The sequence below is a fragment of the Rhinopithecus bieti genome, unplaced genomic scaffold, assembly GCF_001698545.2.
Source record: "Rhinopithecus bieti isolate Rb0 unplaced genomic scaffold, ASM169854v2 scaffold_6481, whole genome shotgun sequence".
In the NCBI taxonomy this organism is placed as follows: Eukaryota; Metazoa; Chordata; class Mammalia; order Primates; family Cercopithecidae; genus Rhinopithecus; species Rhinopithecus bieti.
Window position 1 is genome coordinate 541,626 of NW_016805314.1, and position 27,135 is coordinate 568,760.

The 27,135-nt window shown below is 42.5% G+C and overlaps 2 long non-coding RNA genes across 2 annotated transcripts in view; both read right to left on the reverse strand.

Annotated features, from left to right (window-relative positions):
* LOC108529680 (uncharacterized) overlaps positions 1-25,874 on the reverse strand; it is a 60,290-nt gene extending 34,416 nt beyond the window's left edge. Inside the window, exons 1-4 of the long non-coding RNA XR_001885612.1 lie at positions 24,309-25,874; positions 17,220-17,391; positions 8,552-8,616; positions 5,653-5,772 (exon numbers count right to left, since the gene is read on the reverse strand). This is a non-coding gene — a long non-coding RNA (uncharacterized LOC108529680). The remainder of the gene's footprint in view (positions 1-5,652; positions 5,773-8,551; positions 8,617-17,219; positions 17,392-24,308) is intronic.
* On the reverse strand, positions 13,897-15,485 carry LOC108529681 (uncharacterized). Its single transcript, XR_001885613.1, has 3 exons — positions 15,398-15,485; positions 14,806-14,947; positions 13,897-14,712 (listed from the first exon to the last, which is right to left on the reverse strand). It is a non-coding gene; the product is annotated as an uncharacterized LOC108529681 (long non-coding RNA).
* Positions 25,875-27,135: the final 1,261 nt, after the last annotated feature.

Sequence of the window (27,135 nt, forward strand, 5' to 3'; positions counted from 1 at the left end):
TTTTTTTTTTTTTTTTTTTTTTTTTTTTTTTTTTTTTTTTGAGACACGGTCTTATTCTGTTGCCCATGCTGGAATGCAGTGGCAGGATCATGGCTCACTGAAGCCTTGATTTTCTAGGCTCAAGTGATCCTACCACTTCAGCCTCCTGAGTAGCTGGGACTACAGACACATGCAACCATGCAGAGATATTTTTTTTTTTTAACAGAGACAGGGGTGTCACCATATTGCCCAGGCTGAGTTCAAGTGATTCTCCTACCACAGCCTCCCAAAGTGCTGGGATTACAGGCATAAGCCACTGTGCCCAGCCTCATTCTTTATCTATGTTTTTCTTTAGCTCTTAGAGCATATTTAAGACCGTTGTTTTAAATTCTTTGTCTTATGTCTGATCCTTGTGTTTCCTCAGGGACGGTTTCTGTCTTTTTATTTTATTTCTTTGAATGGGCTATGTTTTCTGATTTTTTGTGTGTACCTTGTGATGTTTTGTTGAAAATTGAGTGCTTGAAAAAAACAGAACAAAACAAAACCATAAACTTCTCTCAGTCTTCACAGGCTGGCTTTGTGCCAGGGCCATCCTCATCTAATTAGCCAGGTGTGTTCTGAGCCTTTGGATCTGTCTGAGGAGAAAGGTTAAAGTCTTCTCAGGTCTTTTCTGAGCATGCATCTTGCCCGGATGTGCATGGCATTTCTATCACCCCATATACACAGCTGCCTGTACATGTCTTAATTCCCCAGAGTCTTACCTCAGTTTCTCCTCAGGGACTTAAATGGTCTATTCTATGTTTCCATCTGTCAGCCCAGGTATCTACAAGTCTTAGTCTCTCTGCAGCTTCCCAAACAGTGCCTGCTACTTCTCACTGCCTCAGCTCTGAGTTAGGTGCAAGAGACCAATCTTCAGGAAGCCCCCAGGTAAGTTAGGACATTGTGAATAAGGTCCACTCTGCTCCCTCCAATTCAAGTGATGGGATTGAGAACTGCCATCTCCTTCAGACCAAGATGGTGGCATGTCAGAGAAAGGAGGGGAAGGGTGAGTAAAAATACCACAAAATTTTCTACCATTTTAAATTTTACTTATTTTTGATTGGGCATTTTCTTGACTGCTATAGACCTTTGACTGTTTTCATAGCTCATATAAGAATACTTTATCCTGTTTTTGGTTTTTTGTTTGTTTGCTTGGTTTTTGTTGTTGTTGTGTCTCTGTCAGGGAACAAGGCTTGATACTCCCCAGTGTGCCATTTTGCTGATGTCACTCTCCATTATCATTTTTATGAGTCCTTCTGGCTGCTGGATACCCTTGACAGACCAAAATGAAGGCAGACAAGAGAGTAAAAAACTATGTCTCTTTTCATGTGCCATAACAGATGAATTTTTCCTATGAACAGTATCTATGCTACTCAGGAATGACAAGCTATAAAGAATGAGCATATATAAACAGAGGCCTTGGAAAGCTCCAACTCTTTAAATCTTAACCACTATTCCAAAACATCAAACAACCCTATCCTTGTATAACCCTAATGTGAACTTTGATTTTGTCATGGTTGAGGTGATTTTGCCATGGTTGGTCCCAAAGCATATCTTGCTCTGGATAGGCAGCTGTGAAAATACTGACCTTCTTAGCTTGGGTTCCCCTGAAAGCAAAGTCGTTTATCTGGGAGGTGATTCCAAGTTGCAGAAATGAGGGATGAAAGAGAATGAGAAACAGAAGAAGAGGAGGCCAACATAAGACGGTTACATTGATGCTGCTGCCATGCACGTTGAGGGCTCAATTTTGCTGATTTTCCTGAGAAGCATACAGAATCATCAACCCCTAGGAATTGCCCACAGAACAGATGGGAAGCCAGAGTATTTATTAACTGTCAAGGGTGTTCCTTGGGGAAATCAACTCCTTCTCTGATTTTCCTCTGAGCTGCACATGTACCTGGGTCTGTCTCTGAGGTATTATACTGCAGGTGGGACAGTAGTGGAGTCTGCCACTGGTCAAGGGTGTGTGGTACTCTGTGGCTAAAGCGGTACTCCATGGCAACTGGGGATGCTGATGTGTGCTGAGACGAGTCAGGATGTCCACAGAATGGCAGTCATGTGACAGCCTCATAAGTATAGATGAGGTGCTCTACCAAACAGAACTCAACAGTGTAAATGTAGAATCTCATCTTTTCTTTTTCTCCTGTTTTCCTTCTCTCCTTTTTCCTTGTCAAATTTCATCTATTTATTAAGAATATTAGTGCCATAATAATATAGAACTGAATTCCATGCTTTTCCAAGTCACTGCAGTTACACAAGTTGGCCCCCCACCACCATGTTTTCTTAGTTTCCCAGTGACTATTAACCAGAGACATATATTTCAATCCCAGAGAGCAGTCCTTAGCATATTCTTGGGCTTTTCAGGGTACCTTTCTACATGTTGAGGAAGCAAGAACTCAGGGTTTTCCAAAAAGCCGTGAGTTCGAGTGGTTAATCTGCACTGGTTTGCATTAGCTTACGTGTGGGAAACGCAACACAAAGGAGGTGCCCAGCAACCCTGCACATAACGTGCAACCACTCATTCCGACTCTTTTCCCTGAGGATTTCTTTTGGCTGAACAGCAAGCTCTCTGGGCTCTGCAACTAGAGAACATCTCTAACATAACATAAACGTTGGGCAGCTGCTGGGAGCTGGAGAGGGCTCAGTCTGAACAGCTGTGTGAGGTTTGACCTTGGGGAAAACAACACCAAATCCCACTACCATAGGCTGGTTTCCATTTGGACTTAGTGCAAATGAGGCATAATAACAATTAAACAGATATACTTGGAAGGGAAGGGAATTAAAAAGGCATTTTATGTGGGGTAAGGAGAGTGGGTAAAGAGAAGAAATTTCATGGATGATAGCCGAGAGAAGCTTTTCTGGAACTGACAGAAGTAAAAACTATTACGGGTTGTTAGCTTTATGAGAGTAGGAACTTTCACTTTTACTTTATGTGATTCTGTACTGTTTAAGTACATTTGTTTATTACAAACATGCCCAATTTTCTAACTCATCCCCCTAGAACACAGAGAGACCCACCGATTGTAGAAGTGTAGACATGAGAAAGAAGAGGGGTTGAGGGGTGAAGCTGTGTTTTAAGACAGCCACAGACACTGATTAGACAGTTTGGGATGCTTCTTTGAGTTGGATACTCAGTGGTAAACATCTTGGCTAAAAGATGTCCTGGGAAAGATTATATGAGGACTTGGGGCTTTAAATCTTGGGAGAAGACTTTTGTAAGATCACTTGAAAGTCCCTAGGAATTGCTTACAGCACTATCATAAAAGGAACAAAAAAATCCATGTGAAAATATTAATCATAGGAGGCTGGAAAGGCAAAGACATTTGTGGCTGTGGACAATTTCAAATAAATTTTGTTGCCTTCCTTAAGCAATGCCAGCTGTGGGCCTGCTTTCTCAAACCAAGATGAACTATAAGAGAAGAAAGGGGAGGAAAGGTCCGTCCCCCATAAAGACTGCAAGTGTGTCTGAATTAAGGCAGCTAAATTCTATTATTTTCATGTTCCTCAAATCACTATTGTAGGGTGGGGTTCATAAAGACATAATAAATGTTTGTTCAACTAAATATTTCAATGACCCAAAGTCTATGTGGATTAAGAAAATTAAAATTATGTTCAATTTTCCTATTGAATTTGAATCCTGAGACTTTACTAAGCTTAAAAACCATTGTGTTTTTAAGTGGCTTCTTAAACAAGTTTACCCAAAGGCTTGAGTCATTCGATGAATGTGTTTGCTTTATGGCATAGCTTAGCGTGAGCTTTGCTGTCAGATGTGAGTTCTGGCTCCACCATTTACTAGCTATTTGACTGTGGGAAAATGGTTTAGCCTATTTAAAAGCTAAGATTCTTCAGTTATAAAGTGGGTTTAATAACGGTACCTAATGTATGGAAGTTTGGTGATTAAGTGAGATAATACTTACAGAATACCTACCTCAGCATTTTTCACAGAGAAAGCACTCAATGTTAATTGTAGTTGGTCACCAACATCCTCCTCCTCTTCTCCCTCATTATCTGGAAGAGGGGTGGGTAAACTGGGGACCCACTGCTAGGTTTTGTAATTAAGTTTTATCGGAACACCGTCATGTCCATTTGTTTATGTACTTTCTATAGTGGCTTTCATTCTACAGGGCAGAGTTGAGTACCTGTGATAGAGACCATATGACCCACAAAGCCTAAAATATTTACTCTCTGGCCCTTTACAGAAAAAATTTGCTGATCCCTATTCTAGAAGGAAGAAAATCTAGGGATGTGTTTGTACTTTTCCTGAGCTTAAATTATCAGGAACTCATAGCTTTGATTAGAAGAAACTAGATGAAGAGTTTGAATAAACCCTTAAGGCATAGAACATTATGTTTTCTTCATAGATTTAAAAAATATGCTTAGAGGCAGAGATGATCACATGCTAAGAAAGACATGGGGAATCTTTAAACCTAAAATTCTACCTTAAGAAAAGAACAGTTAGAATCTTTTGGCTTAACAGAAAAGCCACAGAAGCAAGCAGAGAAATCCTGCTGAGTTAGAGGACAATCATTTCCAGGGATTTTGAGTGTGTCTTAAGTTATTTTATTAAAATAAAAATTTATTTTTTCTGAGTTCAGAGGCATAATCTGGAGGTCAGAGAGCACTTATAGCCAGGAAATGTTTGCACATAATAACAGATATGCTATTTGTTCCCAGGGATTTTTTTTCTTTAAACCTCAGAGTCAACACAGTCAAATACAGAGCAAGTGGAATTTCTGCTCTGTAATTCTAAAATTGTCTTTTTAGACTCATAGTCGAGAAAATAATCCGACAAAAGCCACTTGGAAGAAAGAATGACTAAAGCTGATGACAACAGATTGGAAAGATAGTTAAAAAGCGTCGAAAAACCACAAGACTTTCAAGATTAGATAAAAACTGCTCTGGGCAGATGAGCTGGAGAGGGTAAGAAAAAGAGAGGACCTGCCTAAAGAGAAAGGTTGGTATGGCTCAACACGAGGCCAGGGGAACCATAAGGACAGGGTTGGTGATAGCATTAGAAGTTGGCTGGCCTCAGGCCACAAGCAAACCCTACACCGGGGCTTGGCGAGCCACACAAGCGTTGAGTTAGAGGGTCCCATCACCCTTTCATGAACCCATGACATGTGTCTCTTGGCCTACGGGACTATGTTAGATGATCTTGTCCAGAAGGAATGATAGATGGCCCTCGGTGCCCTTAAACTTTGCTTATCTCTTTTCAAACTACTGCGTATAATTCTCACGTTAAGGGCTAAGGGTGTGTGTGCATAAACGGAGACTGGGACCTGGGCTACTGCAGGGTTGAAGTAAGGTAGAAATAACAGTTCCCAGCCTCCATCCTGGGGCTGCAAGACAGTGCAGGGTCAATGTTAGCTGTATATCTCCCCAAAACCAAGACTGTGGTGGGATCCACCCTGTGGAACATAGTAATGGTTAAGAGGTTGTTAAGAAATTGATATGCAGAATGTCCCAAGCATTTCTCATTTGTCCTAAGCTTGTCCTAAGGTGTATAATAGTGATCATGTAAAGTACTGGAAACACTGCTTGCAGGGCAAGTGCTCAATGCATGATTGCTAGTTGTTTTTTTCAGGGAAACAGAACAAATATGTTAGATCTAAATATATACAAGGGGGGATTTACCATGGGAATTGGCTCACACAATTCTGAAGGCTGAGGAGTCCCATGACAAGCTTGTCTGTAGGCTGGAGAACCAGAGAAGCTGGTGGTATGATTCAATCTGAGTCCAAAGGTCAGAAAACCCTGGTGGGGGATGAAAAGAGGAGGTGCTGATATAATTCCTAGAGTTAAAAGGCTCAAGAACTTGGAGTTCTGATATTCAAGGGCAGAGAAGGTGGATGTACCAGCCCCCAAAGAGAGGGAAAATGCACCCTTCCTCTACCATGTTGTTGTCCTCAGTGGATTGGATGATACCTACCCAATACTGGTGAAGGCAGATTTTGCTTGCTCAGTCTATTGACTCAAATGCTAATCTCTTCCAGAGATACCCTCACAGACACACTCAGAAATAATATTTCACCAGCTATCTGGGCATCCTTTAGCTCAGTCAGGCTGACAAATAAATTAACAAACACATTGCTATTATTTTTATGGTTGAAACCAAACTGAAAACTTTGGTTTTTGCTGTTTAGCAAGGAAATTCTATTTGTTTTTTAAAAACAAACAAGCAAAAAGCACCTAACCTGAGAAGTCAGCACAGCTTTCAGATCCTCACCCCTAGAAAGCTCTTGTCTTGGCTGCTCCCTCCTCCTCGCGAGAAATTCCTTATGCAGTACGTGCAGGAACTGCCTGCGTGGGATGATCTGTGAGCTACATGTGGACTACCCCAATCTGCTTTTTGTTCCTAATTCCTGAACGAGCAACTGAAAATTCCCCATGTGATCACTCCCTCTACCAGCTCCTGCTTTCCCAGAAACACTAGGCTTGCTGTTTTGTACATTTGCAGGATAAAAGAAATGTAAACATTTAAATAATAATGTATTTTTAAAGGCATAATGGGGTTAGTTAGGTAAAACAACCCATCTCACATCATCTGCAGAAGAAATCTAATAAGTTTTGGGGTTCATTGGGGAACCAGAGAATATTCCATTTTATGAGAGGATTAAGTTTTTATTGAATTACGTCTTTATTCAAGGCTCTTTGGTTCATCTACTAAAATAGGGAGTTTAAACTCAGTGATCTTTGGACTAGTAAAATGAAAATCATGATAAGAATCTTTTCATAAATCAGTTCTTTCTTTCTTTTGTTTCTTTTCTTCTGAGACAGAGTCTTGCTCTGTCGCTCAGGCTGGAGTGCAGTGGTGTGATCTCGGCTCACTGCAACCTCCTCCTCCTGGGTTCAAGCAATTCTCCTGCCTCAGCCTCCCGAGTGGCTGGGATTACAGGTGTGCACCACCATGCCCAGTTAATTTTTGTATTTTTTTTTTAGTAGAGATGGGGTTTCACCATGTTGGTCAGGCTGGTCTCAAACTCCTGACCTTGTGATCTGCCCGCCTTGGCCTCCCAAAGTGCTGGGACTACAGGTGCCTGCCACCACACCCAGCTTTTTTTTTTTTTTTTTTTTTTGTTTTTGTATTTTTAGTGGAGATGGGGTTTCACTGTGTTAGCCAGGATGGTCTCAATCTCCTGACCTTGTGATCCGCCAGCTTTAGCCTCCCAAAGTGCTAGAAGTACAGGCATGAGCCACCGTGCTCAGTCTATGAATCAGTTCTTTCAACAAAGACTCTACTGGGGCTGAGGGCTGCCAGATATTGGGTGTCCCTGGAGATGAAGCCAGTTGTGTCTATTGGCCTCTTCTCCAAATAGCCAAAGCAAGTGTGCTCAGTGCTCTGGAGTGGCCCAAGGGCAGTGGAATGAATAGTAAAAAATGTCTCAGGAAAACTGAGTTCTAGCTATGGTTTTTCCATTAATAGTTGAGGCTCCCAAGCTTCTCTGGGCTTCAATTTTATCATCTGTAAAAATAAAGGCGTAAGACTATTGGTAATTTCGAAATACTGATCTCATGTCAGGCTAGTGACTTAAAATCCCTCCAGGAGAGGCTGTTAAAGGTACACATTTCTTAGCACAAATCTGGAGACAACCTAAGTGCCCATGAGTAGGGGAGTGGTTAAAATAAGTCATGGTATATTCAACCATAATTGCCCTTTGAAAAGTATGAATAGATCTGCATGTGCTGATATAGAAAGATCTCTAAGGAATATCGACTGAAAAAAGTAAAGTATAGAGCAATATATACGGCAAAATTCCTCTTGTGTAATGGAAAATGCATATGTGTGTGTGTGTGTGTAACTGAAAATGAATATATATTCATATATAAATGCACATATATATATGGCACACACTTGCTTTCAGTTATTGTTTATGTGGGGGTATACATGAAACTGTTAAGAGTGTTTATTTTAATAAAGTCTAACAGCTGTATGGGCAGGGTAATATTAAAGGTATTGCTAATAGCAATAGTAATGTCAATAGTTAAGGGCTGATTCACCCCACCTATTTCTGATGGCTTCTTTTTTTGTACCGTCAACATTTATCTACTAATGGGTTATAACAAGAAGGGGACTTGGTACTGTGGGGATAATACTGAATGGGCAGTAAGTGGATCTGAGTTTAAATCATATTCTAGTTGAACATTCCTGTGCCAGTAACTTAACTTCCCTGGATCTCAATGTCCTCATCTTTTAAATGCAGTAATAGAACTGGCAATAAAACATGGTGGTTCTATTTTAATTTGCAGGTAGTGTTTATAAGTAATCTGGGGAGACACACAGGAACACATGCACACACTCAAATACAGAAAAAATGAGTAAAGAGCATTGCTAACTCTCAACAAATACTTTATAGTTCTTTCTTAACACTATGGGCTATGGAGGAGAAATAACCTTTATCCTTGGGGAATTTTATGATCTTGTAAGGGAGACAAAACAAATTTGTGTGAACCAACTAGAGAACAATATAAAGCCACATACGACAACCTTGGATTAACCTTATTCTTACAGAGCTCCCTTTAAAATATTACTCACCTGAAACTCAAGAAAACCAGACTCGGCAATAAATGTAAAACCCAAGTTCCTCGGTCACATTTGCACTGAAATGTAAAATAAAGGGTTAGACAGGTACAATTTCCTTTGTAGTGATAAGATCCTCCGATTCTATTATATAATCTCCAAAAGCAGGTCCACATTGAATAATTTTTTTTCTCCTGAAACTAGATTCCTCTCTGTTAGTAGAGTCCTCATTTCCAATTTAGGGCTTTGCCAACCTCGTATAACTTCTTTGCACAAAATTCCCCAAGATAAGGTCAAGGAGAAGGCTTTACATTATGTCAGCTCCATTATCTGAGCTCGAGAGCCTCCCTTGGCTCCGCCCTGTCTGGGCAATGCAGTGGGAGAGGGGACTGGGCTGGGGGTGGCCAGGTGGCTGTCTGGCCGGCCTGGTCACAAAGACCCCAGTGAGTGTGAGATGAGCACATGACAGGGGCTCTGGGCAGGTCAGACTGGACGCCTAACTTGACCCCACTGACAGCCAGAGTTTGATAAAGACATGATTGAGTTGGAGATTTCTTTCTGACAGTTTAATGGATAGCTGTAATTAGGGGCCCGCTCGGAGGGTGTGGAAACACATAGACCCCATTGTAGGGAGGCTAAATGCTACAAAGGTCAAGGCCAAAATATGGTATGAAAGAAACTCAACGTTTTCCAACATGCAGGAGAAGTGAGTCAGTAGTGAAACGTGTTTACTGAGCATGAGCAAGCATACCCAGTTCTTTTCGGTTCCTGAGCCTGATGGTTGTCATCAGTGGTGGTTCTCTGAAGCAGAGCTTCAGTCCTTGTGGCTCCAGAGACTAGCACTCTGAAGGCAGAGCTGACAGGATAAAATTCCCACCTGATCTCAGAAAGCGACTGACTTTCTTTTCTTCTCCTGGAACCATCTCCCTGACTAAAAATAATAATGACAACCACAATGACTGAGACATACACATCGAATTTTAATGTTAAATTTAAACAGTATTTGTCAGTTTGTTTATGCTTCTTTGTCAGAATAATGATTAATGAAAGTGGCTTTCAGCCCTAGATACTTTCTGGGACTTCTTAAAAGCCTTTTTCTTAGAATAAAGGAGTCATGATGTGCCAGACATAATAAGATCCAACTAACAATGGTCAAAAAAAAAAATACAGTGAGTAATGGCAATAATGTTCTCATTAAAGGAAAACAGTTCACAACTTAGACAGAAACAGAGGGACTTAGTGAAACTCCATCCACTGAGGGCTCATAGTCTGCCCTTGGAAATACTCTTACCTGGTCACAGTACTAGTGAATTCATTTCCTGGTTAAGTTGGTAAGGTAGGCATCTTGAAAGACATTCATTAATCGAAGAATCAGATAATCCCAGGGCTGAAAAAGGATTTTGGAGGCCCTAGAGTGCCAAGAGGCTGACCCACCTCTGCCATATGGATTCTGATGAACAGAAGCTCTGACTCCTTTACACTGCCTATCCCAATCTGGGTAGCTATGAGTATTAACAAACTTGTCCTGATACAGTAGTCTCCCTTGTCTGCAGTTTCACTTTCTACAGTTTTAGTTACCTGTGGTTAACCACAGTTCAGAAATAGTAAATGGCAAATCTCTAGAAATACACATAAGTTTTAAATTGCACACCCTCCTGAATGGCATGATAAAAATCTCATGCAGTCCTACTCCATCTCACCCAGGACGTGAATCATCCTGTTGTCTGGTGTATCCATGCTGTCTGTGCTACTCACCCATGAGTCACATAGGAGCCGTCTTGGTTATCAGAGTGACTGTCATTTGTTTTGCAGTGCTTGTGTTCAAGTGACCCTTATTTTACTTAACAGTGGCTCCAAAGAAAAAAAGTGGTGATGCTGGCCATTTGAACACGCCTAAAAGAAGCTGGGAAGTGCTTCTGTTAAGTGAAAAGGTGAGAGCTCTTGACTTAATAAGGAAAGAATAAAAATTACAATATTAAAGTTGCTGAGATCTACAGTGAGAATGAATTTTTTACTGGTGAAATTGTGAAGAAAAAAAATTCATGTAGTTTTGCTGTTGCACCCCAAACTTTATTATAGGTATGTATGTATAGGAAAAAAACATAGTTGGGGTTGGTACTATCCTAGGTTTCAGGCATCCATTGGGTGTCTTGGAACATATTCCCTGTGGATAAGTGGGGACTACTGTATTGAGCTAAAATCTGTTTTATTTTTCTACCTCCCACTGATTGGTTCCATTCTATCAATTGGGGTCATATAGAACAGGGCTAAGTCCCTGTTATATATGTAACTAGGACTGGCTATGTAATTTGCAGGGCCCAGTGCAAAATGAGAATGTGGGGCCCATGTTAAAAACTACTAAGAATTTCAAGATGGCAACAGAGCATTAAGCCAAGGGTGGAACCCTTCTAACTGTGGAGCTCTGTGGGGCTTTACAGGTAAGCACACCCAGAAAGTTGGCTGTATAGGGATCGGTGTTAATAGAAGGAAACTTTATTTTTCCTCCACTTTGTGTTATAACTTTTTTCAATTCCTTCTTCCTTCCTGCAGATCCCATGGAGTATTCTGGTCTTTTGCAGATATTAAAAGCCCAGTTCAATATTTTATTAAACTCCAAGCTCTCAGTCACTACCTTTGCCCTGGCTGGGGCTGGGAAACTTGCAGAGACTTGCCTCTTCTCTTTGTCCTCCTGGCTGGTCTACCTCCCACTCTTCATGTTGCTGTTGGCTCCTTCAGGGCTGGCCAGGGGTAGAAGGAGAAGGGCAGTGGATGGGAAAGGTCTTCCTTATTTGGCAGGCCCAGGTGTGATCTGGCGTAAGGGCTCTCTGAGTTGAGCACCCAAGTGCTCCTCCTTTCTTTCATGGGTATGTCTCTGGGTTCTTCTAAGCTCCTCCTTTGGAGACTTCCAACTGCAGTTTTCTGGTGCAGGGATGCCTCCTTTGGCTAGAAATTGATGGCATTCTCCCAGCCCGTGGCTGGTGGTTCACTGCAGTCTCCTTCTGCTGGGGTCGTCCACTCTGCACTCCCTAATTCCAGTGGTCCTCTTGGATAGAGTTTTCAAACTGCTTCATGCTGGTTTCTTCCTCAGGGTTCACATGTGGACCTTAGGAAATGTGTTTTTGCCCTGCCATTCGCATAGCTCCCTTCAGTCTGCCAGCACAGCTTCTACTCCCTGCCCACAGCCAGAGACTCCCTCCTTCAGATTTTCTTCCAAGTAAGCGTGACTCAGATACCAGTTCCAGAATCTGCCCCAATTCCAAGGAATATATGGCAAGCCTGTTAGAGATTATTTGAAACTCATCTCAGTTGGCCTGAATAGTGGAGGATTAGGAGGGCATTTCAGCATACAACTTTCTTTTCTTTTCTTTTCAGGTAGAATTTTGCTCTGTTGCCCAGGCTGGAGTGTAATGGTGCAATCAAAGCTCAGTGCAGCCTCAATCTTCTAGACTCAAGCAGTCTTCCCATCTCAGGTCCTGAGTAGCTGGGACCAAAGGTATGTACAACCACACCTGGCTGATTTTTTGTTTTTTTTTTTTTTTTTGGAGAAGTGGGGTCTCACTTTGTTGCCCAGGCTACAACTTTCTTTCTGAAGAAAACTTACCATTTGTTGCTCCTCCCTAATGGATATTTTGTCTTTTCTTATATAATCTGGAGATGAGTGATAGACCAACTCAAGCAGAACAAATTATTGGTGTTGCCCCTTTCTCTAAATTTGAAGGTAGTTGGCACCTATTGTGCTTAGTGTTAGGGCTTTAGCAGACAGTAAGACAATAAATAGAAGTCCCACTTGAACATCCTGTTACACAAGTAATGGACTAAGAAACATTTGAGGATAACTACAGCTATGGATTCAATGTTTGTGTCCCCCACAAATTCCTGTGTTGAATTCCTAACTTCCAATGTGGCTATGTTTGGAGATAGGGCCTTTATGCAGGTAATTAAAGTTAAATTAGGCCATAAGGGTAGGGACCTGATCTGGTAGAATTTGCACCCTTATTCTTAATTCCCTTTCTTTCTCATGTGCCCTTCTCTCTCCACCATGTGAGGTCACAGTGAGAAGGAGGACATCTGCAAGCTAGGAAGAGGGCCCTCAACAGAACTAAATTGGCTGGCACCTGGATCTTGGACTTCCCAATCTTCAGAATTGTGAGAAAGTAAATGTGTGTTGTTAAAGCCAGTCTGTCTATGGCATTTTGTTAGTCAGCCCGGGTTGAGTAAGATGACTACTCTGCACTTTCGTGAGTGTTGCCTTTCTAAATGTGAGCACCTGCCATTCCTTTAATCTTCCCCAGCAGACCAAAATCTCTTTTCTCACCTCTCTGGACAGGCTCTAGTTTGTTACATATTGGAGTCACACTTTTCAAAGGAATTGTTCTCTGTGGAGAACAATGAGCATAAGTGAAAATTGTGTTAAGTCACTTCACTCTTGAAAACCCATTTGGTTGTTCTTAAAATGTAAATATAAAATATGAGATTACTAGGATAAAGAAGGGTTGGATGCACAAACATATAACGAGGATTACTCTCTTGTAAACACAATTTAGATGGTTGTCTTTCTCTTTTGCCAAGGTTGCATGGTAGCATTTGGGTAACATAAATGCACTTTTGATTCAATGTGACTGTATTTAACTTCAAGGACAGTGCCCAGATCTAAACATGCTATCCCAGGGTGGTCTCCTGAGCGAAAGGAAGAGGACTCTCAACCCCAAGACCCAGAAGCTATAGTTCTCTGAATGTTTCCTGAAAGTGCAGTGATGCTGGTGGCCTAACTCCATCCTGCTGTCTCATTTGGTATCTCATTTTCTCTATTTTGTCCTTACTGTATGCTTTTAAAATGCAGGTACAGAACTCATATTTATATCTTTTTAATTGTCTTTCTTTCAGATTCTGCCCTTTGATGTATTAAAATATATTTATCGATTTTAAAGTATCTCCTCACATGATGCTTATTAATTGCAAAGGGAAAGACAGTTAACTTTACAGAGGGGAAACCTGACAGCCTTCCCCATAAGCAAATGACCAGCGTAAGACACAGGGGCATCATGTGCCTCTGGATACCATACACTGAGAAGGACATAACACCACTGTGCGTATTGCTAAAAAGGCACAACCTCCATCGAACCTTGAGAAAACACCAGACACACACCCAGATGGTAGAACATTCTATAAAATAAAATTATATCAATGTCATTAAAGACAAGAAAGACTGAGGACCTAGCTCACAGATTGGAGGAGATTAAGAAGACATACTGACTAAATGCAATGCAGATAAGAAAAAGGCCATTGGTGGGAAAATTGGTGAAATTCAAATAAGGTTTGTAGTTTAGCTAAGAGTATTGTATAAATGATAATCCCCTGGTTTTAATAGTTTTATTAAGGTTTTATAAGATGTGAATGTAAGAGAAAGCTAGAAAAGGTTTTGCAATTTTTCTTTGAGTCTATCAACATTACTTTAAACTAGAAGTTTACAAATTGTATTTATTGGGTCTCTCCTCTATGCTATTCTCTGTGCTGGGAGGACAGCAGTAAACAAGACACAAGCTCTGCTCACAGAGGCTCACAGTAGAGTTTGCAGAAGGCCAAGCAGTCATGCACTACTTGTTATGATGGGTGCATGCACACAGTGCCGCAAAGAGCAAACAGCTGAGTGTGAAAGAAAGTAAGTGTGCCACAAATCTGAATGAGAAATAGCCGTTGGCTGGAGAAAACTGGAAGTGACATGGAAACTGAATCCCAAAAATGGATTACAGCTATCCAAATAGACAAATGTCATGTGGAAGAGAGATAGGGGAAGCTGTTCAGGCACAGGGGCAAATTGTGCAAAGGGAGAGCCCATTGGGGAACTGTAGGAATAGATGTGAGTGCCTCCTCAGTATGCTGGAGGGCAGGAAAGGTGCGTTTGAAGTCTGTGAGCCTGAACGGGAGCAGGATGCAGGGGCCAGCCCAGGAAGGTCTCCCGAAGGCCTGCTGAAGGACTGCAAAAGAGCTGGGAACGTGAAGTCATTGAAGGATTCCAAACAGAGATTTGAAATGAGATTTATGATGCAGTGCATGCACTCTGGTCACCGAGTAGCTAATTGACGAGAGCTAGCAGTCAACGGCTCGTCTCTGATTCCAGTCACAGTCCGTGTGGCCAGACGAGGATATTGAGGTCATCCAGATGAGAGGACAGTGGCCTGAGTGGGTGTAGAAATCAGTAAATGCCTCAGTATCTTTGTGAATCTCACCTCTCTCCTGAGAAGGAGAAAGGAATCAATGTGAATACCTACCATGAGCTGAGTTCTACACTGGACATTTCACTCTCATCATTCCTTGATGTGCCTATCAAAGCCTGATGTTAGAGGGATAGTCATCTTCATTTTAATCGTAGGTAATTGAGGCTCTATAAGGTTCAGTGGTTGAATCCACTCCCTGCATCACAGAGGGGTAAAGGACAGAACTGAGATTCAAATCCAGGTCTGCATGGCTCCAGAGCCCATCCTCTACTTACTGTAAAATATCACATATAATCTAATATTATACCCATCAGCCTCATGTCATTGGCCAGTTATCATGTGTAAGGTTTACAACTGAGAGAAAATAGTCTCCAGCAGCTCCTGTTTTAGGTCAGATAGACTGTAAGCACACACAGAGCAGGAATCTGCCAGCCTGATCCAGCGCTGGGCCTGCACAGTCCCCATGGCGAGTTCTCACCACAGCAGGCAGAGTTCTGCCCCGTACCCTCCCCAACCCCTCTGTACCCCAGGCTGGCAGGTGAGTGGAGCTGTGAAAGTTTGCTCCGCGCCCTTCACATAGTGTTCCAGTTAGGGATTTATTGAATGATCTTAAGTTATTTCTCATTCAGATTTGTGGCACACTTACTTTCTTTCACACTCAGCTGTGTTTCATGTTCAACTTAGATCCAGGTTCAAACTATTTCACAAGATGGTTTTAGATTATAAACTAAAGAGGCTGAAAAGGCAGGAACATTCAAAACAAATTAGGTCTCAAATTATATAATTTCATAACTAAGTCTGCAAATGTAATCTTGTGTTGCCTCTCCTCTCTGCTCGGGGCCACCGTGATGTCTTCCTAGTGTTTTCAAGTGAGGTTCTGGATATTTATTCTGAAGACCATTTGCTCTGACTTCGTCTGTCTTACCTCCCTTTGCCCACAAAGAAACCTCTTTCCCCCGATCACATAATGTTCCCTCTCAGACTATATCACTTTCCACACCTTTCCATTGCCAACACTTCCAGAGGTCTGTCACACTCTCTCTTCATAAATGTGCCCAACATGGTTCCCAACCCTCCACCTTCCACCCACTTCTAGAAAGAAACACACTTCTCACAGAACACTTTAAGTCCAGGCTTAGGGAAGCCACTTAGCTCCCAGAACCCATGGTAGATACAGTTGCAGGTAATCTGGGTTCTAACCAGCACAGCAACAAATTCTTACGAACTTAGCCTTCATGAGAAGATGGGACGCAGTCCTCCTCCTAGCCGAATTGTTAGCAAAAAAATAATAGCAAAGCCTTTGCTTGGGGTCTTTTGGGACCAAACCACTTAAAAATAGAATGCCCCAGAGAACATTTTAATCCTTATAACTGAGGTATTTATCATCTAGAAATATAGCCATTTCTATGTTGCCAGGTACCTTAGGCTATTTGAGCAAGACCTCAATGCTGGGGTCATTGCTATGAATGCTAAGCCAGTCCCCTGGGTGAATAGCAAAATAAGATTTTAAACAATAGTCTGGGCAGGTCCTATGCAAGGGAGAAATTTGGCTTAACCCAAAAGAATAGATTTTTAATGGTGGAAACTGTGGGTAGCATATTAGCAGCAGGTGAAAAATGTTGTGCAGGAGGCTTCTGCCTCCCAAGCATTCCTGTTTGTCTGCCTGTGATCCAGACCTTCAGAATTTGCTCTCATGTCCAGGTAGTTCAGTGCAGGTGGGAATATCTCAAGTAATGTTTAATATTTAGTGGTGAATAATTTACACATAGTTTTCTCAAACTTCCTTTGCTTCTTTGTTTATTCATTCATATAATCAGAAAATTATATGAACCAGAGATTCAAATATGAGATTGTTACTTTTAAAGGGTTTATACTGTGTCAAACAGAAAGACATTTTAGTGGGAAACAGTGTACGATTAGTAAGCGCTATTGTTGAGTTATGTAAAAGGCCCCGTGGAACACAGAGATAAGAACCTTTTCTGCTTGAGGATCGTGGAACGCTCTGTGGAGGAGATTGTGTTTAAAGTCGCAGCTGGACACCTTCATTAAGAGGTGAGGTGAGAGAGGTGGCATGGGAGGAGGACATTTCAGGCAGGGGCGGGGTGACCTACCATCCTAGTTTGCTTGGGCCTGAGGGAATTCCTGGGGATCCAAGACTTTCACTGCTAAAACCAAAACAGTTCCCAAACAAACTCAGATGGTCAATGGCCTTAGAAAGGGGGAAATTTATGCTAAGCATGAGAATGGTTTGGCCCTTCCCATTTCTACAATAATGGTCTGTTCTATGTAGGTCAACGTCTCTTTTCTCTTTAGATACCTTTTCTCTTGCCTAGCAAAAGTTTACTTATTATGGGTTATTTACAGTAAGAGCTTTAAGATCCACTTTCTATAACATGTCACACCTCATTTGCTCTCCAAAACCTCAATGAGTCCTCAAGCAGAAATGAAGAACTGAGATCTGTTCTTACCTCTTGCTTTTAGCTCCCCTTCTCTCTTTCTTGTGCCTCTTTCTTCCTTCTGCCGACTTCCTTCTCCTTCCCAGTCTCTGTCTTTTTCTCTTTCTTCAGCACCAAGTACCTTCTCTGTTTCTGAGGAAGCAGCAGAGGAGCCTATGTGATCCAGAAAACTTGTTCTTGGGTTCTGGTAGCAGAGATGCAGGAATGGACCAGTAAGGCACTAAACAAACCCATTTAGAATCTCAAGAAAGAAATATCTAACAGCATAATCATAACAACAACAATTTGATTTCTTCAGAAGCACTCCAATAGCTTCACTGGCATTAGCTAATCTTGTGCAGTGAGGAGGTGCAATTCCCTCTAGCCTGGCAGATTCTGTTTGGTTATAGTATTTATAGTGTCTCCTTTTCAGAATCCGATTCTCTGACCCTTTCTCCTAATGAATCTCCATGTTGGTGAAAATACATTTATATCTTCCCCCCTTTAAAAATGGAATATGAGACTAGAGACAGACGGTATCCCAGTCCCGATCCTCCAGGTTCACATATGTAACATATCTCTGTATTGTGTATTCAGATACGCTTTCCCATCTCTATACCTAACAACCACATGAACAAGTAGAACTCTGGGTGCACAAGGAATAGAACCACATAGCAGTTTAAAAGCTTAAAGCAGAAGTGGGGGTCAACAGAATAGCCTGCAGGTCCTTGAAAGTGGGGTTGTGAGTGCTGGGTCCATCAAGATGCCCTCAGCACCGTGCGCACCCAAAGGAAGAGCTCATTCTATATGTGTTGACTTCCTGATTGATGCATGTGCAGTGAGAAAGAATCAAACCAAAGACCAAGGAGTCTTTTATATATATACTTTAAAAAAATTCTACTTTAAGTTCTAGGGTGCATGTGCACAATATGCAGGTTTGTTACATATGTATACATGTGCCATGTTGGTTTGCTGCACCCATTAACTCGTCATTTACATTAGGTATTTCTCCTAATGCTATCCCTCCTCCAGCTCCCCAGCCCCTGACAGGCCCCGGCGTGTGATGTTCCCCACCCTGTGTCCAGGTGTTCTCATTGTTCAGTTCCCACCTATGAGTGAGAACATGAGGTGTTTGGTTTTCTGTCCTTGTGATAGTTTGTTCAGAATGACGGTTTCCACCTTCATTCATGTCCCTACAAAGGACATGAACTCATCCTTTTTTATGGCTGCATAGTATTCCATGGTGTATATGTGCCACATTTTCTTAATCCAGTCTATCATTGATGGACATTTGGGTTGGTTCCAAGTCTTTGCTATTGTGAATAGTGCCACAATAAACATACATGTGCATGTGTCTTTATAGTAGCATGATTTATAATCCTTTGGGTATATACCCAGCAATGGGATTGCTGGGTCAAATGGTATTTCTAATTCTACATCCTTGAGGAATCGCCACACTGTCTTCCACAATGGTTGAACCAGTTTACAGTCCCACCAACAGTGTAAAAGTGTTCCTATTTCTCCACATGTTATCTCTCCAGCACCTGTTGTTTCCTGACTTTTTAATGATTGCCATTCTAACTGGTGTGAGATGCTATCTCATTGCGGTTTTGATTTGCATTTCTCTGATGACCAGTTATGATGAGCATTTTTTCATGTGTCTGTTGGCTGCATAAATGTCTTCTCTTGAGAAGCGACTGTTCATATCCTTTGCCCACTTTTTGATGGGGTTGTTTGATTTTTTTCTTGTAAATTTGTTTAAGTTCTTTGTAGATTCTGGATATTAGCCCTTTGTCAGATGGGTAGATTGCAAAAATTTTCTCCCATTCTGTAGGTTGCCTGTTCACTCTGATGGTAGTTTCTTTTGCTATGCAGAGGCTCTTTAGTTTAGTTAGATCCCATTTGTCAATTTTGGCTTTTGTTGCCATTGTTTTTGGTGTTTTAGTCATGAAATTCTTGTCCATGCCTATGTCCTGAATGGTATTGCCTAGGTTTTCTTCTAGGGTTTTTCTGGTTTTAGGTCTAACATTTAAGTCTTTAGTCCATCTTGAATTAATTTTTGTGTAAGGTGTAAGGAAAGGATCCAGTTTCAGCTTTCTACTTATGGTTAGCCAGTTTTCCCAGCACCATTTATTAAACAGGGAATCCTTTCCCCATTTCTTGTTTTTGTCAGGTTTGTCAAAGATCAGACGGCTGTAGATGTGTGGTGTTATTTCTAAGGCCTCTGTTCTGTTCCATTAGTCTATATCTCTGTTTCGGTACCAGTACCATGTTATTTTGGTTATCGTAGCCTTGGAGTATAGTTTGAAGTCAGGTAGCGTGATGCCTCCAGCTTTATTCGCCTCCAGCTTTATTCTTTGCGCTTAGGACTGTCTTGGCAATGCGGGCTCTTTTTTGGTTCCATATGAACTTTAAAGTAGTTTTTCCAATTCTGTGAAGAAACTTATTGGTAGCTTGATGGGGTAGTCTATAAATTACCTTGGGCAGTATGGCTATTTTCATGATTTTGACTCTTCCTATCCATGAACATGGAATGTTCTTCCATTTGTTTGTGTCCTCTTTTATTTCATTGAGCAGTGGTTTATAGTTCTCCTTGAAGAGAACTTCCTTCACATCCCTTGTAAGTTGGATTCCTAGGTATTTTATTCTCTTTGCAGCAATTGTGAATGGGAATTCATTCATGATTTGGCTGTCTGTCTGTTATCGGTGTATAAGAATGCTTGCGATTTTTGCACATTGATTTTGCATCCTGAGACTTTGCTGAAGTTGCTTATCAGCTTAAGGAGATTTTGGGCTGAGACGATGGGGTTTTCTAAATATACAATCATGACATCTGCAAACAGGGACAATTTGGCTTCCTCTTTTCTTAATTGAATATCCTTTCTTTCTCTTGCCTGATCGCCCTGGCCAGAACTTCCAACACTATGTTGAACAGGAGTGGTGAGAGAGGGCATCCCTGTCTCATGCCAGTTTTCAAAGGGAATGCTTCTAGTTTTTGCCCATTCAGTATGATATTGTCTGTGGGTTTGTCATAAATAGCTCTTATTATTTTGAGATACGTTCCATCAATACCTGGTTTATTGAGAGTTTTGAGCATGAAGGGCTGTTGAATTTTGTTGAAGGCCTTTTCTGCATCTATTGAGATAGTCATGTAGTTTTTGTCTACCAAAGACCAACAAACAAACTAACTCTCCAACAAACAAAAATACAAACTGGGAGAATGTTGTCAGTGGCACTTCCTGCCTTACACCACCAGTTTTTATAACTATTTCCCACGATCCCAGTGTCCTACTGACTCTTCGTGACCCCCAACAGCCCAAAGCTGTGGTGCCCAAACAAAGCTTCTGTTTTCCAGGAAACAGCTGATATTCCTGTTGTCATATTCCTTATTTTTATTCTGTAAGATTGGGAGAGAGAATACAAGTAGGTAAAAGTTACAGTTTCTAGCATCAGACCTGTCCTCCACTCCTGGCTGTTGCTTACTACCTGTGTGACTTGGGCAAATCACTTCTTATCTCGGAGCCCTTTCCTTTATCTGTAGAATGAAGATAGCACAGATTACCTCAAAAGATTGCTGTGCAGTTTAGCTGGGATAAGACTGGAGACATGGGGGTCTTCAGGGACTCAGGCTGACTGAGCAGCCCCGTAACCACTTTTTTGAAGGTTACTGGTTGACTAAGCCAAAAGGAAAAGAGAGCTCTGAAGGATGTCTCATTAGCACTTTTAAGTGAAGAGCAGGTTTGCTCATATCTGATTGGCTAGAACTGGTCACATGGTATCACTCAAACAGGAAGAGTCTGGGAAGTACAATTCTCACAGGTGCCAGGAAGGCACAAAGCTGGGAATATTTAGCAATTAGTACAGCATGCAGAGTACCTAGCACTATGACTGGCATGTTCTTTGTGCCACTCCATGCCAGCTGTATTTTAGTTCAGATCTGTTATCTATAAAATGTTGTGCATGTATTGTTTAATATATTCAAAAGTGTTAATTGCTGGTAATTGATATATTACACTCTCCCTTTCAGAAGTTCCTACAGCTTAATAGAAAATTCCTGGAGTGACTCAGCTCTCAGTTAGTAACTCAGTGAGTGGAAATATTTGGAAGGTTTCCTGAAGGAGGTAGAATTTGAACTGGATTTGGATGTTTGCGTAGCATCTCAGTAACAAGCTATCAAGTAGGACTTCTGACCCATGGCACGGAGTGCCTGAGTTCTTTGCTTTGCACATGCAATTTATTTATTTATGATTTGCCCATTTCTTTATTTATTTAGTTATTCATTAAATGTTTACCAAATGTTTATATGTGCCAGGCACTGGAGATACTAGCATGGAATAAGGCAAAGATGTTTCTCTTTGTGAAGCTTGCATTTTAGTAGAAGACACTAAACCAAAAAAAAAAAAAAAAAAGTAAATATAGTAATAGTATAGTAGGTGGTGATACGGTTATCAGTGAGTGAAGCAGAGTAGGGAGTAGACATGCCAGGGTTACAGAGAGTGGGAGGGTGTTGCTATTTTGTTTGGGGTGGTCAGAAAAGCAATTGAAGGGGCAGGCTCTTTGCAAATCTAAGAGGGGAGTATTCAGACAGAGGGACCAGCAAGGCCACTGCTCTGAAGAGAGAGTCTTCTGGACCTATTTGGGGAAAGAGTGAAATGGTGGAAAGAACAGAAACTAGGAGCTGGGTCATTATCAGACTTTTAATCTTGGCTTCATTGTTGATTTGCTGCTGTACTTGGAGCTGGCAATAAATAAATTGGTTGCGAGGATCCACTGGGAGCTAGGCTGCCTGGATTTGAATCCCAGCTCTGCCCTTTACTAACTGGGTAAGTGGGGTGAGTTACTTCTCTCTCCAAGTTTCAACTCCTCCATCTGTACATGGGGGTGGGGACCTTCACACTTCATGCAGTCTTCGGGAGAATTAAGTGAGTGAATCCACACAGAGCATTGAAACCAGGCCTTGACATGCTGTGAGCCATCTCTGATGTTAGCTATTGCTATTAGAGCAAGTTATTTCCCCTCTTTGGGATTTAATATCATCGTCCAGCGATTGTGAGCTTTGGAGACATGAGCTTCTCTCAGGAAGTCTGAGGCTAATTTATATGTTATTCTGTGGACCATTTGCTTGTCATTTGCTCTCTCCTCAGGAACTGTGTTTTTTCACAGTCCTCTTGCTGGATTTAGCTTCTTTCCAGTGAAGTCGAGCATGGGGTACTTCATTTGTCTTTGCTAGACTTCCACTTCTCTCTGCCTCATTGGTGGGCTTTATTCCTTCCTGGAACTTTGCACACCACTTCAGTACATTTTGTTGATTAAAAACATTCTCTCCACAAACTTCAATACACTGGCAAAGGATCTCTGTAGCTGAAACTTTAAAACATGAAACTGCAGGCTGCTTTCTGTTTGGAGACTGAGCATCTGGGAAAGATGCCATTTGAACTGAGGGTGCACCAAGTCATAGACACTCTTGGATGGCCCTTCCTGCAACATAGTCACAAATGCCAACAAGCATCTTACTGCTCTAGCCACGTGCTGTGGTTGCTAATCATATAAAGTAGTGCATTTGAGAACCCATCCCATCCTTGGTCTGAACGTTTGTGTCCCCCCAAAATTTACAGATTGAAATCCTAAACACCAAGGTGATGATATTAGGAGGTGAAGCCTTTGGGAGGTGATTTGGTCTTGAGGGTAGAGCCCACATGAATGGGATGAGTGCCCTTAAAAAAGGGGCGTAAGGGAGCTTGTTTATCTCTTCTGACATGTGAGGTTACAGTGAGAAGATGGGGTCTATGAGGAAATGGGCCATCATTTGACATTGAACCTTGGTCTCCAGATTGTGAGAATTTTTTTTTTTTTCTTTTCTTTTCTTATCAGCCACTTGATATGGTATTCTGTTGTGGCAGCTCAGACACAGTCCTGTGTCTTTAGAACTCAGGGTACACGGTACGCTCCATCCATGCTCATGACCATTTGGTACTCACGCTGGAGTGTGGGGGTTCAAAACGAACAACTGAGACCAGCCGTGCAGCATCTGTCCTCTTTCTGTGAACAGTGCCATTCTGTATGTGACATGGACTCTTAGCTTTAGACCCTACAGATCACGGTGCAGTGTCTTTCACAGAATGAGTGTGCTCGGTACTAGTGATACTAAGCTGGGCGATAAACCCTGCTAGGCCCCAGAGAGGTGCGGCCTGCATGGAGTGGAGAGTGTGTGGCCAGGTGAAGCAGCCCAGACTGAAGTGCCAGCACCACCATCCACGAACTGGGTGACCTCAGCCGTGCACCTGAGCTCTGAGCCTCATCTTTCCCATCTATACCATGTGGGCATGTAGCTTTGTTTTGACAAATAAATGACAATATATGCTTTCGGAAACTGGTGGCTACTAATCTTATGTAAAGAATGTGTGTATTTATCTAGCCAAATAAATATATGGTTGCTCTTCAATTTCAGATCATGACAAGTCGATATCATAATGAATTTGGTGTATTTCTTGGTCAGGGAAGAAGGAGAGAGAAAAAAACCCAGTGCCTAGTGATGACGCCAAGTCAAGGTAAAACCTGGCCAAGGGTGGCCCTGGCTCCAGCGTCTCTTTCAGCTCTCCTTCACCCTGGGGACTACTCATTTATCTCTATGAATGCAGATTTATGGACCTACAAATGAATATATGTGTTAGGGCCACCATTGCTTGTTGTAACTCCACAAAGCATGTTGATCACAAAACCCACAGAGGGCCATGGGGGCCCAGCCTGCAACGCAGCCCATCTGCTCCCTGCATCCTCATCCACCGCCTTCCTTACCACCGCCCAGCCACATGCCAGCACTGCCACGCTGCCTCTGCTCCGGCCGTCGCCTGGCCTACACTGCCTTCTCCTCATCTTTCCCAGGGCGACTCCTAACACCTCTTAAAACTGCCTAGAACCACCAGGAAGGCTTCGCTGGCCCAGCCCTGCCAGCCCGGCTTCCCCAGGCTGGGGGAGTCCTTCTGGGGGCTTCTGTGTGCACCTCCGTGCCGCCACGTCTCTCCTCACACGGTGACTTTGAGGATGCCCTGCCTCCCCTTTCCACGGATAATGAATTCACCCAGGACAGGGCTTTGTCTCTTCATTCCTGAGTCCAAAGCTCACCTGCTACCAGAGAGTTTGTGAATCTCCGCTGACCACATGGAAGCCCAGGAAGCTGTGGGGGAGGAAGAGTCAATGACTTCCTTCAAGGCCTCCTGGCAAAGCAGCAGCGCAGCGGGAATCGGAGCCGGAGGACGCTGGCTCCTCACCTAGAGCCCTCCCTTGAGTCGGGTGGCTCTTCTCTCCCATACCCAGCGTCCGGCGCTTGGCTTTGCTTCCCGGAGTGGGTGGCACTGTTTGGCCGCCACAGGCACAGCATCGCCTCTAGGTAGCACCCTCCGCACCCAGGGATGTCCCCACCCGCTGTTCACAGCCTTGCCTTTCCTGATGGCTAAAGCAACAGCGCCACCTTCCGGCCTCAAGGCCAGCGGGTGTGGCCAGACCTGGGAGACCTTGGGCGCCCTCTTGTGGAATTTCAGAAGTTGGGCTGCGGCAATGACTCCGTTATCCCCAACTGGCCATGAGGACCGCTGGGCACTTCCACCTCTGAGGTTTGAGTGGTTCAGTGCGCCTGTGCAGGGAAACCCGGCCTAGAAAGCAAGCCTTTATAGCTACCTTGGCGAAGAAGACCAGAGGCATGTGAGGTCATAAGTTGTCAGGCACAGGTGACATGCTTCCTGGAGACAAAATGTCCAGAAAGCTCCTCTAGGCAGCAAATAAAGAAGTTATGGAAAGGAACCGTGGAGAAAAAGGAGGTGAAGGGAAAAGAAAGGGAATGTTATTCTGACCCACATGCCTCACCTCTAGGGTTGAAGTCACTAACAAGGCCATTTAGGAAGAGCAGGCTGGAGTTGACAGCCTTTCCCCAGGAGTCCCCTGGTGTTTCCAGGTCCCCCAGTTTGAAGCACTCAGGAACACACTCAGCCCCTGAATCTTCACTCAGCTCCGTGGTGTTACTGGCAATCGTTGGATGTCCCTGGCTGGGGCTCAGCCTCAGCTCCTGTGTCAGCCACATAAGAATCTCAGCATCTTGGGAACGTGAGCTCAACTTGAAATACACTTCCCTGAAAGGATTACTTTGTTTTGGGACAAGGCTCATATCAATCTGTCCTGCCAAGAGATTACTGCTGTTAAACTGTTGGTTTTCATTGCTGTCAAACATAATCTTACAAGGAGAGAGAGGGGCAATCACTCTCAATGCCCAGCTACAAGAAGACTTTTGACTGGGCAGGACTTTTCCTGGCACTCTCTGGAGAATAAAAAAGGAGTATGTAGAATGGTTGTGTGATTAATGTTTACACCCACAGTGCGGCTGAGCCATTCCCAGGGGTGCACTGAGTGGGACCCCTCCACCAGCAATGACCCTGCTGGCATTTCGCAGGTGCCTGAGGAGAAGGCCCATTGAAGACCTGGGGCTGAAAGGGCAGCTCAGCTTTGCACATATGCTTGGATTTCCTCTCTATTCCAAGGCAGACAGTCCTCAGGGTTCGGCCCAACACACTAAGTATGGGAAGAATAAAGAAACGATGTTCCAACAGTATTTCTGCAGCTCTAAGCTTCTAAAGGGATGCTGGACCAACCAGCATAGATGCTTCCTTTTCCGTAATGCCTCAAAAAACACTTGGGAGTGTGAAGGAGTGAAATTTTATGCTATTGGCCTTTTTCTCATTTGCTTTTGATTATTATAAAATTATTCTAATGCAAAACCTATAGAAAATCAGTAAACTCAGAATCTCGCCAGATGAACTGTTACGTCGGACTATGCTCTAGGAAGAAGTATTAGAAATCAAAGATACTAACTTTCCAAGTGTTCATTTCCATCTGAGTCCCTCTCTGGGACTCAGTTTCCTACTCTGTACAATTGGGAAGGTGACCTACTTTCAAGGACCTTTATAGTTCAAACACTCTTCGGTTCTGTGAAAAGAAGCCTTGTATCATCCCGCGGTGGGCTGCATGTCACATTATCACACAGGGTGGTCCTTGCTTTACAGAAAAATATTCATTTGCTCATTCATTCACCTATCCATTCATTCGACAAACAGTGAGCACCTACGATATTCCTCACACTGCTGAAGGCAGAGCTGTAGGGTGAGCTGTGAATAAAGCAAGGTGTTGGCCCTCATGGGGCTTGCATTCTTATGGGAACCACACACAATGAAAGATTTAAACATATATAGTGTAACCTGAAGTGATGTAAGCCAGGCACAGAAAGACAAACACTGCATGGTCTCACTTAAATGTGAACTCTAAAGAGCTGAATTCACAGAACCACCGAGTAAAACGGTGGCTGACAGGCTGAAGGGTTGGAGGACTGGGGAGATGCTGGTCAAAGGACACAAAATTTCAGTTCGACAGGAGGAATAAGTTCAAGAGATCTATTGTAAAACATGGTGATTACAGTTAACAATATATTGTATATTTGAAAATTGCTCAAAGAGTAAATTTTAAGTGTTCTCACCACAAAAAATGATATGTGAGATAAAACATGTTAAATAACTTGATTTAGCCATTCCATAATGTATACATATATTAAAATGTCATGTTGTACCCAATAAATCTATACAGTTTTGTCAATTAAAACAATTAAATGTAGTATAATGTAATATCGTATAACAATAGAAAATAAATCAATAGTAAGTGCTATGAAGAAAAATCAGCAGGATTAGGGATTATGGGATAAGGAATGCTATTTTTTAGACAGGGTGGTCAGGAAAGCCTGAGAAGGTGGCATTTGTGCAGAGACACTGGAGTAGGGGAGTGAACCATGCCAGGTAGAGGAAAGAGCAAATGAGAAGGCTTCACATTCAGGCATGTGCTTGGTGTGTAAGGACACTGGGAGACGGGGGAACAAGGCTGTATTCCTGGATGTAGTCTTAGGTTTTGATTCTAA